Genomic DNA, 19,683 nt, shown 5'->3' with positions numbered 1-19,683 from the left:
GAGGCAGGTAGGTGTAGGATCCACTACTTTATTAAGGAACAAGTTACAAGTATGGACACTTCACCAGGAGCTAGGATGTAACCAGCTTGGCTGTCTTCTGCAGGCATCAACTCCACCTGAAGATTATAGAACACTTGCACTAATGGAATCACACATTCCTCATGACTCACAACATTAGACACCAGGTTAGAATAGAAGACAGGATACCACACGACAGAACAAACTGCAAAAAATTTAAAGAACACAAAAAAAGTATACAGAATAACTAGAGTAAAAGGATACAACTTAAGTTCATACACTGTACTTACTCCATACCTGCTAAACGTGCTAGGAGAGACAACACACACAAAAGTTCTAGCTGTGACCAAGACGGTGCAGACTTTATTAATTTGGCCTGGTCATGCCACTCCGTACAGGCATTTTGGAGGGCAGTGGAAAACATACTGTCAGACAAACTAGACTATCATATCGACTTATGGCCCCTCATGGGGGCATATTTACAAGCTGCCGATAAAACATTATCGCCGCTTTTGCGGCCGTTTTTGGACGAAAAGCGGCGATAATGTTATCGCCTAATTAGCAAGGCCACGCTAACGTTTCTGAACTAACATGACAGGAGAAATGTTGCTAAGCGACATTTCTCCTATCATCAAGCCCCACGCTATGAAGCATAGCGTCAGGAAAAGTAGCGATAACCCCTGTTATCGCTACTTTCCTTACGCATGCTTCAGGACTGACTTAGCCATGATATCCTATGGAAGGAGGATATCATGGCTAAGTTTGTGAGTCCCTATCAGCAAGCTAACGCCACACTACATGAGATTATCGCTGAGTTTCCAGCGATAATCTCACGTTAGGCAATTAGCGTGAGGATTTTTATCGCTGAGGAGATAAGCATGCTAATAGCATGCTATCTCAGTGATAAAAATCCACGTTACCCGGCGATAATTATCCTCACGCTAAGAGCGCTGAGCGATAATTATCGCCGGTTGTTGCTGATATGCCCCATGGGTCTTTGGACCACGCTAAAGGTATACCACTGGGTATGATTCGTTTGGCTGGCCTAGCACTCCTACTAGCCAGGCAAAGATTGTCATATGCAGGGAAAGTGCCCATTCACCTTGTGCACAAGACTGGTCAACTAACCTAGCTTTTTAGGATACTAAATTTTAAATAAATGCTGAATTGCAGCCCCTGGCCTCCCACCCCAGAGAAACATGTACCTGGCAGGAGCTGCAGCAGACACCTCAGCCGAGGACCTGGATACCACGACACCTGGAGGCCCATCGGACCATGTTGACCACACACTTGCACCACTCGCACCTACTACAGATGTGCAACACAGCTCCTGGATGTTTGCTGCAACCACTTGGTACTGTTCTGTATCTATTTATGTCTATGTACTATACGCATAATCAGTAAGTGATAAATCATGTTGCGGGGCACTCACTGTCCACGATTTACTGCTACGTACAAAATCCATAAGACATCTAGGACTTTCACGATCTTTGTATATGACCAGTGCTTTATTGTAAGTTTGGGTTGTAATATGTAAGGTACTGCTGATTGCTTGAGACCTAATAAAAATCTCTGAAAAATAAAGAGCACAGCAGAGTAAAGCGGAAACCTATAAATCACTCATAGCACACTGGAAAATCCACACTATAATTATTCTGAAAACAAAACAACACGACATATTACTTCACACACAGAAAATGGCAACACACACAAGCTCACATACCTCTTCATACAGGGAACCCAAATGCACTTCTGTGCAGGGGACACACAGCCAAAAAAAACCTCATGATCAAGAATCCACCTGGACATCATACCCAGTGGAGTATGCACACTCTACTCAAATCTCCCATGGGCCTTCAACCCAGTAGGGCACATACCCTTCAAGCAAACACCACTTGGCTATCACCACACTGGAGCATGCACCTCTCTATGCAACCTTGACATGAACAGAAGGGTACACAGTCTCCAAGCACAGAGAACATGGCCTTTGAACCTAGTGGAATATGCACCCTCCATGCAGAACAGAACATGATCCTGTAACCTAGTGGAGAATGCATCCCAGGCAAACAGCACACAGGCATTCAACTCAGTTGAGTGTGAATCTTCTCTACAAACAGCACAAGAGCATCCAACCATGTGGCCTGCCTCTTGACCCGGTGAACATAACATAAATGTACAATCCATTATACAGATTATTCGCCACTACAACACAGCAGCAACATAACCAATCACACAACCGACCGAACAGAAACAGATGTTTTGCAATCCACACACAAAACACACATAAGGGCATCTTGTTTGTTCAGAATGGCTATCTTTCGACCCATACACATACTGGCATTTTGGGCCAAATGCACAAAGGTTTTCAGGATCCCAAATCAGATGCAAAATTATTTGCAACTTCAAAACGGAAGGTTCAAAATGCATCTAATTGGTTTCTGGTTCCATTCTCGCAACTAATGATATTTTGCACTGCTGCCGACTGAGTGGGACTCTATTCCCCAGGGTTCCACATCACAGCTCAGGAGGAGGGGCTTCAACAGTGAGTGAGCACTTTTAAGAGCAGTGGATAGCTCAGTGCATGGGATGCTTTGCACCTCTGCCACCTGACTTAAGTTTATGCCAGCAAGATGGCGACAGCATACCGACCCCACCCTGGATACCTTCTCCACCCTGGTGCTCCCGACCCTGATACTGAAGAAGAGAAAGCATCTAAGAGCCTTGGGTATTGAAGTAATAGCCCACCAGGGGATAGATACCCCCATGTACTCCAAGGAGGGCCATCTTGTCAGTACTAAGAGGAGAAAGTGGTGGGCTCTCCTTCTTGGCTCATCATAAAAGTGCCCCGGACCTTACAAAGGTGATAGTTGAAGTAACAAAAGAAGAGGATTCAGGCCTACAGCAAAGACTGGTAACAAACTACGTGCACCAAAATGCCTGGGGCTGGTTACCCATAGCCCTGTCTGGAGCGGGGAGTAGTCAGGATTGAGTGGAGGTGCAGCCACCCGCAATCATTCAGGGTGGCCAGCCAATCTGCTCCTGGAATATCAGTGGTCTGCAGACTATATCCATGGATCCAGTGTTCACACGATATCTGGGATCATTTGATATATTAATATTCTAGGAAACCTAGAGAAGCACAAGCAGACTGCATGATCAAGTGTGATGGAAGGAAAAGAACTTTTGAATAGTTACGTCAGTTAGCCTTCAAAATGGATGCAAAAGTGCACAGCTAGGACCAGCCTCACTCGTGAGCAAGCGAAAGCCTCGCTAAAGCTACACGATTACACAAGCCCATGAAAGAAAACCAATTTGGACAAAGTGCCCCGGTGTACAAATAAGCCGCATAAAAACAGTGGCACATCTTGAGTAGATACTTCAAGCTCCACAATTTGATGAAAATCGCCTTATCAACTGGTTGAAAAATTTCATAAAAAATACTGATTGGAAAATAAACCCAAAAGTGCAGTCAATATCAGGAAGATTGCAGTGAGGGTGGACCTGAGGAGGAAGACCAGGAGCCGTAGCAGAACACCAGATCGAGGGGTGAAGGACGCATCCTGACTAATACATTCGCTGGTGGGGCCCATAGCACCAACATTCACTCACCATCAATCTGTGTTTCTCGGTTGATGATTACTCCAAACGCTGACATGAAAGGAAATACCTCTTTACCCTAATGAGCAACAAATCCACGTAACTTTCTGATACTCATTAGGCCCTGAATTTCACCTTTGGTATTCCTCTCATAAATTGGGATGAATCAGTTAGTTGCTGGTTTAGGTTAATTTCTGATTCTCTATTTACCTTTGAATCAATACATTTTCGATGAATAAACAACCCAACTCATTTTGTAATTTATCAATTCAATCTTTATCTAATTAATGCACATTAAATCATTCGTTTATTCAAGCCGCCAATCATCATATTTACCTATTCTGGCTAATTGTTGTCCTCTAAGTCAAATCCGGTAGTCTCGCAAATCTATGCCCATCAAATTTGGCAATTTCAGTTCATCAGGAAATTGGGCATTAATTCAGTCCGTCAAAGATTCAGGGAAACAGCTGTCCTGCAGCGTCACCGTCCACCGAAAAAGCCAGTACAACCTCTCTATTCTACCATAATTTATAGTAAAATCATTGTCAAAAAGTATCAAATATTGGGTTTCAGCTCTTCTGATTGGATAATCAGAGATCGTCCGACAGAGTTCACATGGAATAATGTCTCTTAGGTCATCAGTCTTGCTTGTTCCGGTTTTAAGAGGCATCTTATTGTTCTTCTGAAAAGCTGGCTTGCTTCCCAGGGCGACATTGGTGGGTACAGTCTGGTTAGGGTCACGACGAGGCCACTGTTGCTGGCGTTAGCGCAGGCACACTTCACCCAAAACCTCGTGTAGCGTCGTCAGTCAAGTCAGGTACCGGAGGCAGCCATTTTTGTGGCAGTCCCAAATGGTCAACTTAAGCAAAAGAAACACAAAACGCAATTAATACATGGGAATGGCTAAATAAATGTTATTCCCTTGCTAATACCCATATGTGTGTGTATTTATCTAGTTGAAAGCAACAATCAAGCAGTTTATAATTACTAAATAAAGCACAAATCACAAATACATCACAAAAGCAACATATATCATGCAGTATTCTAATTGTCTATCATTAGTATGCGTACATAATTTAGTTTACGTATTAATTAAGTCATGCAAATGTAATCCCACGTGTATTTCAGTTATTAATAGGATTGGTTAATAATTTTCACTTCATTCCATTAGTTCGATTATGATTAATTAATTAATCAAATTAGTATAAACAGGCAGAATGGGGAGGGTATGCAAAATTTTGCATTACCCGCTCCAGCACTAGCATTCAGCTATAAAGAATAGATAAAACCGGCTAAAAGAAGTAGCGACTTTGGAAGAGTGAAAGGCGGCCTGGTAATTCACATCAACATTAACCTAGTGGGTAAAACTGCAGAACTGTACGTGGATGATCTAAATATGTTAGCATTGAAAATGGATGGTTGGGTTAATAATCCCTAAGAATTGATCATTCTCGTAAACCGATACATCAACCCAAAGAAAAGAGCAGCATCATCTAAAAGGATGGCAGCCCAACTAGCCCAACTAAAAGATAGTCATCACAAGTCACAGTTAGTTAAAGGAGACTTTAATCTCCACCTATTCCATCAGCCAATGGAGGGACACACTGATCAAGTTGGACCTCTCCCTGAGCAAGCAACACCATTGAAAAACCGGAGGGATACATGTGGCGAAGAACTAATAAAGGCCTGCAAATTAATGGCCTATTGGTCTTGAATGGCAGGAAGCCAGGTGACACCCCACCCGCCTGGACAAGAGTCTCGGGCAATACAGTCTCCATTTTAGATTACACACTCACAGCAGTTTGTATACTACAGGTGGAAATTGGCACTGAAAACCTGAAATGTCTGAAGTGGTCTTCAAGCACAGCTAACAGCATAGCAAAGGAGGCAGTCACAAGACTGCAAGATCTAGCTCCAACTGGCCCCAGTCCGATAGTGGCATGGGAAACACTCTAAAAACTTGACTAAACACATAAAGACAACAGTTGGCATAAGGAACCTCGCCTGGTTCATTGCAAATCTATAACTATCCCACTCCACATTCGAAAAATAAAAAATAAAACAGGCAAACTTTTTCGACAATTATGTAAAAATCCAGGAGATACGGAAATATTAAAACAATTTTCCAATAAGAGACACCACTTAAAAAAAGAAATCTGGGTGCATAAATAATCTAAACAAGAAAAATGATGGGCCCAGCCACTACATGGCGCTGAAACAAATGATTCGGAAATATTCTGGAAGCTTTATCAACAGAAGCGAGAAAGGTCCTGCAGCAGCAAATGATGCAAATATTAGTGAGTCAGAGTGGGTTAAATATCTATAAATACATTTTACATAACATAACATGTGTATCTGTAAAGCGCACGTTCACCCGTAGCTATGTTGGTGCTGAATAACAAATGTTTATTTAAGGGAAGTTTGTTGGACACAACTAGCCTCCACTGGCCCAATAAAGATATTCTGGTACCACAGGTTATTACATTGGCAGGAGTAGAGAAAGTTATTAAAAAGTCGCGGGCAGATTGTGCCCCGGGGCCAAATGGGCTTCCCCAAGCCCTGTTTATGCATTTTTCTTCACGGTGTGCAGTCTTTCTGGTGTCAACGGTTAATTACATTCTGGCAAATGATGTCATCGCTGATTGCTGGAGGGGCTCAATAATCCATCCCATTTTTAAAAGAGGTCTCGCATGTTCACCTAGCAATTACCCGAAGATGCTCTCATGGATGTAGAGCTCAAATACTTTTCCACGTTACTATTACATGATTTAAGTACAACACCTGAAAACCAAAGTTTATCAAATGCATCTTTAATCTACTTATACTTCTTTCCTTTATGCATATATATATATATATATTACCTACTGGCGGTCGCCAGTAGGTAGTTATAGTAGGACCTATTTTCCATAGGAAATCCACAAAATTCTATTCCCAATAAGTCTGGCGCCGGTTGACGAATCTTCGCAAAATTTTCCAAACTGTTGGCCAGCTCCGGTCCGCTCTCATCCTGAAAGTTTCGTGGTGATTTGTCAAGCGGGGCTGAGAAAAAGGGGGGTCCCAAAACGCTTTTTCCCCATGCAATTTCCCATAGGACCTGTTGACGCAGCTACAGCCCGAACTGCTGAACGGAATTATACCAGATTTGGCAGAAAGGTAGACCTTGGTTCAGAGTCGTGCCTTTTGCTTAAATGGTGTCAATCCGTTCAGTAGTTCCTGAGAAAATCAAAACTAAAATCACATATATATCTGGGCGGAGCCTAACCACACATCTCATCATGAGATCTGATTGGCTGTCAGCACTTCATCAAAGAAGTGTCGGCAGCCATCTTGGGACCAATATACATGATAGCACCTCATTAAAAAGTTACATTATAAATCATTTGTTGATGGTACCATACTCATTTTAGGAATTGTGGTATGTTCTAAGGTGATTTCACCATGTGGAAAAGCCTTCTGCTGGGATATCATGATTGAGAGAAAAATATTTTCTCATGCTTTTCCCACAGAGGTTTGGAAGGTGATCTATAAGCTAAACTGAGAGCATATTTTCTGTAAATTCACATTATCTTTCTTAGTCATGTGAGAATGAAGTCTGAAATTCTCAGTAAAACATGTACATCCAACAAGGGCAGAGACTGTCAGTTGATTCCTTTGTGTTCTACTGCAACTTCCCAGAGTGTTCCAACTAGAGCGCTAACAGTCTTACATATGACAAAAGTATGGCACACCTGAAGCCATCTTGATTGGAATAAACAGGTAACACTTAAAACATTTAATTTGCAAAGGAACAAAATGAGGGGGTTCATTTTGCCATTGAAATTATGATTAGTGCTGCAGAAAGAAAAATTAGGGCACATTTTGACTTCTCAAATCCTCTTATATTTCATTAAAAAGTTCTGACATGCAGACTGAAACATGCACTTTGAATGCCAGCAGCAGACTTCCCTGGTGAGCAGTAGCTTTACTAGGTAGGAAGTAGAGAGAGGTAGAGAGGTAGAGAGTAGAGGATGAGCAAGGTGTCCCGTTCATAGTCCAGTTCAAACCGGTGCTGGGGCACTCCAGCCCCAGTCCTGGCGCGAAACTGGACAAAGGGAAGGGAATGTAACCACCCCCCTCCCAGGTCCCACCCATAAGGCGTGACCTAGCAGGTAACCCAGCCCCCCAGATTTGGATAAGAGTGGTAGCTGGGTCCCAGGAGATTAGATTATCCTGAACCTGCAACTTGAACAGAAACTCTGGACCTTCGACATTCGACGAAAGAAGAAGACTGAAGAATCTCCCTTGTGGCCAAGGAGTGGCTACCCTGTGCAAACAGGCACCATCAAGAGACTACCCTTTGCTTTGCTGAAGTTCTACGAGGGACCGACTGCAGAGCCCGACCAGAGCCTTGACTTCCAGACTTCTCTGACCCTGATCCACATCCACAGCCGAGCTGAGATCCGTGGAGGCGACGAGAGACGTGGGACCGGCTACCTGGGAAAAGTGGCTAGTATCTTCCAGCGCAGCTTCTGAGGCACCCTCGAAGTTGTGCACCAGGGATTGAGAAGCCCCAACCCCAAGCATCATCTGCACCGAAGATCAGCCGCCCACACTCCACGAGTCCTGCGTGGGGCCCTTCTGCATTTTCCTGCTTGCCGCGCCTGTCCGGTTGCTTGCCCGTTGGCTAGTGGCCTTTGTGACGACGCATCCAGAAATCTTCACTGCTGGTTTGGCTCCTCCAGACTGGCTCCCGCTTCCTTGCAAAAGGGAAGCACCCCAGACCTTCCTGGTCTGCACCAGAAGCAAGTCCTCCGTTCTTCGTGGGTTCCGCTTGCCAAGGCTTGGTGAGTCCTAGTTCGACTTCGACGCCGCCGACAGCAAGAGCCTTCGTGGGACAGCTCGCCTCCTGGTCCTGGTCATCCTCGACATTCCCTGGTCCTCGTGGCTGCAGCAACAAGCTTCGCCTTCACCTGCAATCTTCACGACATCGCCTGGTTCCTTCCTGGTTCCACGTGGTCACTGGCTAGTGACCTTGACTCTGTCCCTTCTGCTTGCAGGTATCCTCTCTTCTTGATCCCAGCCTTGGGATCCACCGGACACTCTTCACTGACTGCCTGTCAGCAACTTTCCTTCAGGCATCCATAGAAGTCCACGACGAAACCCGACGCAAGTTCACACCTATGCACCCGCAGCCCATGGGCTAGGTAACTTGGGTACTTCGGTGCTCACAAGGGTAGTGACTATCCTAGGGTCTAGTTTCCGAGTCTCGACTCTCTAGCTGCTTCAGAAGTGTCCTTAAACTGTTAATTGCTAATAACTACTATTTCTATCGACTTTTACGCATTACGCGTGAGTGTTTCCACTCTGCACCTGAATCCCGTGGGCCTCCCACTTCCTAACTGTTGCTAGTGCAGTGTAGCCCCAGCGATTCCCTAGGCCTAGGCCTATCCTATTTCCGTTACAGTGGTCCTTATACCACTTACTTAGTATATGGTTTGCGTGGCCCCTAGGGCCTAACTGTATTACTTACCTGTGTGACTTAATGTATGCTTGAATAAGACTGTGTTGTACTTACCTCTAATCTCATAAAGAGTGCTGAGGGTTTGACTAGAATAAATACACTTTATTTTATATATATATCTGTTGTGGTGTCCTTTCATTTGGTATTCAAGGGATTATATATGGTATCACAGCTGGCTTCACATGCCATTCAGAGTTTAGCCTAAGACTGCTCTTGTCCATGCTACCACTAGGATAGCTGGTCTATAAGGTTGACTTTACAACCAATCACCATAAGGGTTGTTTGGACTGATATAAGGTGTACACTAGAACTAGTGACATCATACATCAGGCCAACTTCTCACATTGGTGAGCAGCGGTTGGGATCTGAGCTTGCTGTTGTAATACCATTGTAATCTTGAGATACTAAATTGAAAGATCACACAGATATTGTTTAGGTACATATAACATAGATTATAATACTTAAGTCTTACTGGACTTAGTGGTTGAAGGTTGAAGGGAGTAACACACCCTGACTACAACTACCAGAGAGGTTTAGTAGAAACAACTAGTGTAGGTAGGTGCACACACCACACCCTCACTAGATCATGTCTCTGGGAGGAGATCAAGTAGATGCTCTCTCAGGAGGGGCAGGTCTGAAGAAGACCCCCTCTAGATATGATACCCTAACTTTTCAGGAGATGAGACAATTGTGTACCTCCAGAAAGTTAAAACAGGGTGCAAACCCTACCCTCCTTCAGCTAGTACAACTCCTAGAGGAGTATGATGCTCTTAAAGCCTCACAGGCCAGTACTCTAGGTACAAAGGAGGGTCTACCCACCACAGATGAGTCAGGTGGGACTTCAGATGAAGAGGTAGACAGCCAGGGCCAAGTAGGAAGACTTAGCCAGGCTAACCTAAGCTTACATGGGAGTTTGCATGGGGTCCCCCCATACAGACCCCCAAGTGGGCTTACACAGAGAAGCAGGAGGGACAGATCCCCTTCAAGGGAATCCATCCACTCCCATGTCTCTAGCATCTCTAATGCTTCCTCTCACAGGGGAATGACTTCCCCTGAGAGAAAGGAGCATGAAGCCAGAATGAGGGAAGCTAATCTGAAGATTCAGAGGGAAGAACTTGCCCTTGCCAAGGAGAAGCTTGCTCTGGCTAGAGAGCAAAAGTTAAGTGGGTCAGAACCCACTGGTGGCAGCAATATCCCTAAGGATAGAGACAGGCACTGTGATAATAGAAACCTGAGCAAGATTGTCCCTCCCTACAAGTGTGGGGATCACATCCACAAATGGATAACTGCTTTGGAGAGAGCTTGCAAAGTACAGCAGGTACCCCAAAGTAGGTGGGCAGCTATCTTGTGGCTCTCCTTCTCTGAGAAAGGTAGAGACAAGCTCCTCACAGTTAGTGATGAGGATGCAGACAATTACACTGTCCTGAAGAGTGCTCTGATTGATGGGCTTGGCCTAACCACTGAACAATACAGGTTGTTGTTCAGGGATACCCAGAAGACACAGACTCAGGACTGGACTGACTTTGTAGATTGTGCCACTAAGGCTCTGGAAGGCTGGCTAGTGGGAAGTAAGGTTAAGGACTATACAGGATTGTATAATTTGATCATGAGAGAACAAATCCTTAACAACTGTCAAAACCAGCTACTGCATCAACACCTGATTGATTCTGATCTGACTTCTCCCCAAGAATTGGGAAAGAAGGCAGATAGATGAGTCAGGACTAGAGTTAAGCAGAAAAACCAGAACCAGGGTGGTGATCAGAAAAAGGCAGACCAGAAGGGTAATGACCAGAAACAAAAAGACCAGAAGTCTTCACCAGGCCCCCAAAAGGCTCAGGGGGAGGGTGGTCCCAAAAAGGATAAAAAGAAAGAAACCATGGTGCAACTATTGTAAGTCCAACTCACATTGGTTTAGTGAGTGCACCAAAAAGGATAAGCCCCCAGCCACCATTGCCCCTAAGGCAACTGTACCCCCTAGTCCAGCTGTAAGTGGTGGTTCCCAGCAAAAGGGTGTAGTAGGGTTAACCCTAGGAACTGAGGAGGATTCTGGCCTAGTCAGAATACCTACTCAGGCTGTTCTGATCTGTGATGTGGAATTAGCTTTGTCCTCTACTGTAGGCCCCAGTAACCTCGGCAAGTACAGACAGACTCCTTTTATCAACCAAAGAATGGCTCAGGCCTACAGGGACACTGGGGCTAGTGTCACAATGGTGACACCTGCCTTTGTGGACCCTGGACAGATCAAACTAGGTGAGAATTACCTAGTGACCAACGCTAGCAATGCCACTACCTCCCATAGTGTGGCTATTGTTAACTTCTCCTGGGGAGGGGTAACTGGCCTCAAGAAAGTTGTCGTTAGTTCAGACCTTCCTGTAGAGTGTTAACTGGGCAATGATCTTGAAACTTCAGTTTGGTCTGAAGTGGAGTATAGGACCCATGCAGAAATGCTGGGGATAGATGCACATGTCCTTGGTGTGACCAGGTCACAGACCAAAAAGTGCACCACTGAACAAGTACTGGATCCTGAAACTATGGACCAGTCACGACCCAAGAGAAAGAGCAGTAGGGTTAAGGCTGTGCCTTCCCCCTGCCTCAGGTGGTGGATCAGCCCTCCCAGGAGGATGATTCAGAGAGACCTGAAGGAACTGTCCTAGAAGAACTTGACCCTGATCAGGTTGAGTTTCTTGGGACAGGGGGACCTTCAAGGGCAGATCTGAGGCAGGCTCAATTAGACTGCCCCTCTCTTGAACCCCTCAGACAGCTGGCTGCTGCTGAGGCTGCAGGGAATGCTCAAGGTACCCATAGAGTGTATTGGGATGAAGGGCTACTGTACTCAGAGGCTAGAGACCCCAAGCCTGGTGCATCCAGGAGGTTGGTCATACCACTGAAGTTCAGAGGCTTCCTTCTTACCTTGGCCCATGATATTCCCCTTGCAGGACATTTAGGCCAGAACAAGACTTGGGACAGGCTTGTCCCTCACTTTCACTGGCCCCATATGTCAGAAGATACTAAGGAGTTTTGTCGCTCCTGTGTCACCTGCCAAGCCAGTGGCAAATCAGGTGGCACCACAAAGGCCCCCCTCATACCACTACCTGTGGTGGGGGTTCCCTTTGAAAAAGTGGGTATAGATATTGTAGGATCAATGGACCCACAAACAGCATCTGGGCACAGATTTATACTGGTGATAGTGGACCATGCCACCAGGTATCCAGAAGCTATTCCCCTGAGGACCACAACAGCTCCTGTTGTGGCAAGGGCCCTGCTTGGAGTATTCTCCAGAGTGGGCTTTCCAAAGGAGGTCATTTCTGACAGAGGTGCCAACTTAATGTCAGGATACTTGACTGCAATGTGGAAGGAGTGTGGTGTGAACTACAAGTTCACCACACCCTATCACCCACAGTGCAATGGGCTTGTTGAGAGATTCAACAAGACCCTAAAGGGAATGATAAAAGGATTACCAGACAAGCTTAGGCGAAGATGGGACATCCTTTTACCCTGCCTTCTGTTTGCTTACAGAGAGGTCCCACAAAAGGGGGTTGGCTACAGCCCTTTTGAGCTTTTGTTTGGGCATCCTGTAAGAGGACCCCTGTGTTTAGTAAGGGAAGGATGGGAGAGACCTCTCAGACAACCCAAACTTTATATAGTGGATTATGTACTTGGTCTCCGCTCCAGGATGGCAGAGTATATAAAGAAGGCTTCTAAAAACCTTGAGGCAAGCCAAGAACTCCAAAAAGCTTGGCATGACCAAAAGGCTGTGCTGACTGTTTACCAGCCAGGGCAGAAAGTGTGGGTGTTGGAGCCAGTGACCCCAGCAGCACTCCAAGACAAATGGTCTGGACCCCACACTATTGTTGAGAAAAAAGGAGAAGTCACCTACTTGGTGGACCTTGGGACTCCCAGAAGCCCCCACAGGGTGCTTCATGTCAACAGATTGAAGGCATATGTTGACAGGGCAGACATGGGCTTACTCATGGCTACAGATGAGGGGCAGGAGGAAGAGAGTGACCCTCTCCCAGACCTGTTGAATCAGAACCCTGATGATGGCTCAGTTGATGGTGTGGTCTTTTCTGACAGCCTCACTGTCCATCAGCAACAGGACTGCAGACAGGTTCTGCAATCCTACAGACATATGTTCTCTCTGACCCCAAGTCAGACAAACTGGTGCACCCATGAGGTGGACACTGGTGACAGTCTGCCTGTGAAGAGTAAAATCTACAGGCAACCTGACCATGTCAGGGACTGCATAAAAGTTGAGGTACAAAAGATGTTGGAGCTGGGAGTCATTGAACCTTCAGAGAGCCCTTGGGCTAGTCCTGTAGTTCTTGTGCCAAAACCTCACACCCAAGATGGTAAGAGAGAGATGAGGTTTTGCGTGGATTACAGAGGTCTCAATGCTGTCACTAGGACAGATGCCCACCCAATACCTAGGGCAGATGAGCTCATTGACAGACTGGCAGCTGCTAAGTTTTTGAGCACATTTGACCTGACAGCAGGCTACTGGCAAATCAGACTAGCTGAGAGTGCAAAAACCAAAACTGCTTTCTCGACCCCAGGAGGACATTATCAATTTGTGTTAATGCCCTTTGGTTTGAAGAATGCACCTGCCACTTTCCAAAGGTTGGTGAATCAAGTCCTTACTGGGTTGGATGATTATTGTGCAGCTTATCTTGATGATATTGCTGTCTTTAGCTCCACCTGGGAGGATCACCTGGTCCACCTGAGGAATGTTTTAGAGGCCCTGCAAAAGGCAGGCCTCACTATCAAGGCAACTAAGTGCCAGATAGGGCAGAGCAAGGTTGTATACCTGGGCCACCTAGTTGGTGGGGGTCAGGTTCAACCACTGGAGAGCAAGATCCAGACCATAAAGGACTGGACTCCTCCAACTACCCAGACTCAGGTCAGAGCTTTCTTGGGCCTGACTGGGTACTACAGAAAGTTTGTTAAGAACTATGGGTCCATTGTGACACCACTTAATGACTTGACCTCCAAGAAAATGCCAAAGAAAGTTCAGTGGACAGTAAGCTATCAAAAAGCATTTGATGACCTGAAGCAGGCCATGTGCAGTGCACCTATTCTGAAAAGTCCAGACTACTCCAAAGAGTTCATTGTCCAAACAGATGCTTCTGAGTTAGGTGTGGGAGCTGTTCTTTCACAACTGAATATAGATGGTCAAGACCAGCCCATTGCTTTTATAAGTAGAAGGCTGACCCCTAGAGAGAAACGTTGGTCAGCTATTGAGAGGGAGGCCTTTGCTGTGGTTTGGGCCCTGAAGAAGCTGAGGCCATACTTGTTTGGCACTCACTTCAAAATTCAGACAGACCATAAGCCCCTCTTGTGGCTAAATCAGATGAAGTGTGAAAATCCCAAACTTCTTAGGTGGTCCATTTCCCTACAGGGGATGGACTTCACAGTGGAACATAGACCTGGGACTGACCATGCCAATGCAGATGGACTCTCCAGATATTTCCACTTAGAACATGAAGACTCAACTGGTCAAGGTTAGTTTAATGTCCCTAAGTTTGGGGGGGGGGTGGTGTAGGAGAGTAGGGTCTGCTTTCTATGTTCACCCCCCACTTTTTGCTTTTGCTTTACTGGTTTTCGACTTAGATGTGGCTGTGGGCCTGCTAATCAGACCCACAGCCCTGCTGTTCTCTCTCTAAATTGATACTATGTACTTTAGGTGCATAACCCATTTGGATAGGATCACCTTATTGGCCCCTGTACAGTGTACCTTAGGTACCCAGGGCATAGGTGTACCCTAGGCCTACCAGGGGCTGCAGCATGTATTATGCCACCCCTGGCCTGGCCTTCCATTATGACACAACTGGCTTATCTCTCAGCTGGGGCAAGGTTGTGTAATCACCCCTTGCTTAGGTGTAGTATTCCTATACCTAGCTTACATATAGACACATGTGTACCTATCAGCCACTCCTATGGCAGGCCTTAACAATCCTGGAGGCAGAGTGCTTGGTAACATGTGAGATGGTGCTCTAGCATGAGCTGAGCCTGTCTGCAGCTTTCGGAACCATGTCCTTATAGCTGTTCTATGATATAGCCTACCATATACTCTTAAAGTGCCTTATAATCTTAAACGGTTATGGTAACTATGGTTTGGCTTTATCAAAACATGTTGTGTAAGGTGTCTAACACTTTGGAATAATACTCCCATCCCATTTCTGGGGATGAGGATATTATCCCTCCCTTCTAGAGGGAGAAGACATGTTGTAACCTACTTACCCGGTTAAAGTTAACCAGAGCCCCAGCATCACAAAATGGATGCTGCTGCCACAGACACGAGTCTGACCTCCTGCTGCTGGGAGTGATCCCGGCAAGGGAGGCTTGGACAATAGGTTTCCTGCCTTGGGAGGTGCCAGCACCACCCCAGACAGGCCTTAGTGTATTGGGGCAGGGAGGGATGAAAAGAATGAGACATGCCTGGGGCACACAAGGTGTCCCGTGCATAGTCCAGTTCAAACCGGTGCTGGGGCACTCCAGCCCCAGTCCTGGCGCGAAACTGGACAAAGGGAAGGGGGTGTAACCACCCCCCTCCCAAGTCCCACCCATAAGGCGTGACCTAGCAGGTAACCCAGCCCCCCAGATTTGGATAAGAGTGGTAGCTGGGCCCCAGGAGATTAGATTATCCTGAACCTGCAACTTGAACAGAAACTCTGGACCTTCGACATTCGACGAAAGAAGAAGACTGAAGAATCTCCCTTGTGACCAAGGAGTGGCTACACTGTGCAAACAGGCACCATCAAGAGACTACCCTTTGCTTTGCTGAAGTTCTACGAAGGACCGACTGCAGTGCCTGACCAGAGCCTTGACTTCCAGACTTCTCCGACCCTGATCCACATCCACAGCCGAGCTGAGATCCGTGGAGGCGACGAGAGACGTGGGACCGGCTACCTGGGGAAAGTGGCTAGTATCTTCCAGCGCAGCTTCTGAGGCACCCTCGAAGTTGTGCACAGGGGATTGAGAAGCCCCAACCCCAAGCATCATCTGCCCCGAAGATCAGCCCCCCACACTCCACGAGTCCTGCGTGGGGCCCTTCTGCATTTTCCTGCTTGCCGCGCCTGTCCGGTTGCTTGCCAGTTGGCTAGTGGCCTTTGTGACGATGCATCCAGAAATCTTCACTGCTGGTTTGGCTCCTCCAGACTGGCTCCCGCTTCCTTGCAAAAGGGAAGCACCCCAGACCTTCCTGGTCTGCACCAGAAGCAATTCCTCTGTTCTTCGTGGGTTCCGCTTGCCAAGGCTTGGTGAGTCCTAGTTCGACTTCGACGCCGCCGACAGCAAGAGCCTTCGTGGGACAGCTCGCCTCCTGGTCCTGGTCGTCCTCAACGTTCCCTGGTCCTCGTGGCTGCAGCGACAAGCTTCACCTTACCTTCACCTGCAATCTTCACGACATCGCCTGGTTCCTTCCTCGTTCCACGTGGTCACTGGCTAGTGACCTTGACTCTGTCCCTTCTGCTTGCAGGTATCCTCTCTTCTTGATGCCAGCCTTGGGATCCACCGGACACTCTTCACTGACTGCCTGTCAGCAACTTTCCTTCAGGCATCCATAGAAGTCCACGACGAAACCCGACGCAAGTTCACACCTATGCACCCGCAGCCCGTGGGCTAGGTAACTTGGGTACTTCGGTGCTCACAAGGGTAGTGACTATCCTAGGGTCTAGTTTCCGAGTCTCGACTCTCTAGCTGCTTCAGAAGTGTCCTGAAACTGTTAATTGCTAATAACTACTACTTCTATCGACTTTTACGCATTACGCGTGAGTGTTTCCACTCTGCACCTGAATCCCGTTGGCCTCCCACTTCCTAACTGTTGCTAGTGCAGTGTAGCCCCAGCGATTCCCTAGGCCTACGCCTATCCTATTTCCGTGACAGTGGTCCTTATACCACTTACTTAGTATATGTTTGCGTGGCCCCTAGGGCCTAACTGTATTACTTACCTGTGTGACTTAATGTATGCTTGAATAAGACTGTGTTGTACTTACCTCTAATCTCATAAAGAGTGCTGAGGGTTTGACTAGAATAAATACACTTTATTTTATATATATATCTGTTGTGATGTCCTTTCATTTGGTATTCAAGGAATTATATATGGTATCACAGCTGGCTTCACATGCCATTCAGAGTTTAGCCTAAGACTGCTCTTGTCCATGCTACCACTAGGATAGCTGGTCTATAAGGTTGACTTTACAACCAATCACCATAAGGGTTGTTTGAACTGATATAAGGTGTACACTAGAACTAGTGACATCATACATCAGGCCAACTTCTCACAGTGAGTAGTAGAGAGAGTAGTAGAGAGTGAGTAGTTGAGAGTGAGTAGTAGAGAGTGAGTAGTAGAGAGTAGTAGAGAGTAGTAGAGTAGTCGAGAGTGAGTAGTAGAGAGTGAGTAGCAGAGAGTAGTAGAGTGAGTAGTAGAGAGGGAGTAGTGGAGAGAGAATAGTAGAGAGTAGTAGAGAGTGAGTAGTAGAGTAGTAGAGAGTGAGTGGTAGACAGTAGTAGAGAGCAGTAGAGTGAGTAGTAGAGAGTAGTAGAGAGTGAGTAGTAGAGAGTAGTAGTAGAGAGTAGTAGAGAGTAGTAGAGAGAGAGTAGTAGAGAGAGAGTAGTAGAAAGTAGTAGCGAGTGTGTAGTAGAGAGTGAGTAGTTTAATTTAAAAGGAACACAATGAGGAGGTTCATTTTGCCATAGAAATTATGATTAGTGCGGAAAAAAGAAAATTAGGGCACATTTTGAGTGACTTCTCACATCCTCTTCTCTTTCATTATAAAATTCTGACATGCAGACTGAAACATGCACTTTCAATACCAGCAGCAGACTTCCCTGGTGAGCAGTAGCTTTACTACAGTGATCTAATAAGCAACTGGAGTGCTAACATTCCGAATTTATGGCAAATGTGTGACACATCTGAATGCGTTCTTGATGGAATGAAAGTAAAAAACCTGAAAGTATTTCCTACTGAGGAGACTGTTGTAAATGAGGAAACTTCAAAACAACTAGAGCGCTAACAGTCTTACTTATGACAAAAGTATGGCACACCTGATGCCATCTTGATTGGAATAAAGTGGTAACACTTAAAACATTTAATTTGTAAAGGAACAAAATGAGGGGGTTCATTTTGCCATAGAAATTATGATTAGTGCTGCAGAAAGAAAGATTAGGGCACATTTTGACTTCTCAAATCCTCTTCCATTTCATTAAAAATGTTTGACATGCAGACTAAAACATGCACTTTGAATACCAGCAGCAGACTTCCCTGGTGAGCGGTAGCTTTACTACAGTGATCTAATGAGCAACTAGAGTGCTACCATTCAGAATTTATGGAAAATGTACGACACATCTGAATGCCTTCTTGATGGAATCAAAGTAAACAAGCAGTGAAAATGCAATAGGTATCGCCCTCGTTTAAGTTAAAGCAATTCTGTTTGTAATTAGGTGGCTTTTTAGCTTTGCTTGTATTAGAGTTTTTCAAACATTAATGAACCACTCAAGAACTCCATCAGAGATCATCAGTTCAACAAGTACTTACATGTACCCACTGGGGTGAACCACCCAAGAACTTCATGTACCAGCTTCCCTTGGGGCGACCCGGAGGAGGGGCTAGCAGAGTGCGGTCCATTGCGATTGTTTCTAAAAATGGCTCCCTCGAGCTTTGAGCTGACGAGCTCCTGGACGACGCACTTGCGTGCCTGTGCGGGCACTGAGGCCTTTGACGGTTGCTTGGCGGCCCTCTCTTCCACCCCTAACTATTTTCTCTACTGATGAGGGAAGTTATCCCGAAACCCGAGCCATGTCTCGGGCGATATTTTAAAACCCGGGACATGTATCGGGTCTAGAGATCATCAGTTCAACAAGTACTTACTTGCACCCACTGGGGTGAACCACTCAAGAACTCCATCAGAGATCATCAGTTCAACAAGTACTTACTTGCACCCACTGGGGTGAACCCCCAAGAACTTCATGTACCAGCTTCCCTTGGGGCGACCCGGATGAGGGGCTAGCGGAGTGCGGTCCATTGCGATTGTTTCTAAAAATGGCTCCCTCAAGCTTTGAGCTGACGAGTTCCTGGACGACGCACCTGCGTGCCTGTGCGGGCACTGAGGCCTTTGACGGTTGCTTGGCGGCCCTCTCTTCCACCCCTAACTATTTTCTCTACTGATGAGGGAAGTTATCCCGAAACCCGAGCCATGTCTCGGGCAATATTTTAAAACCCCGGACATGTATCGGGTCTAGAGATCATCAGTTCAACAAGTACTTACTTGCACCCACTGGGGTGAACCACTCAAGAACTCCATCAGAGATCATCAGTTCAACAAGTACTTACTTGCACCCACTGGGGTGAACCACCCAAGAACTTCATGTACCAGCTTCCCTTGGGGCGACCCGGAGGAGGGGCTAGCGGAGTGCGGTCCATTGCGATTGTTTCTAAAAATGGCTCCCTCGAGCTTTGAGCTGACGAGCTCCTGGACGACGCACCTGCGTGCCTGTGCGGGCACTGAGGCCTTTGACGGTTGCTTGGCGGCCCTCTCTTCCACCCCTAACTATTTTCTCTACTGATGAGGGAA

The sequence above is a fragment of the Triturus cristatus genome, chromosome 5_2 (assembly GCF_964204655.1).
Source record: "Triturus cristatus chromosome 5_2, aTriCri1.1, whole genome shotgun sequence".
NCBI lineage: Eukaryota > Metazoa > Chordata > Amphibia > Caudata > Salamandridae > Triturus > Triturus cristatus.
This window is presented reverse-complemented; position numbering follows the sequence as displayed.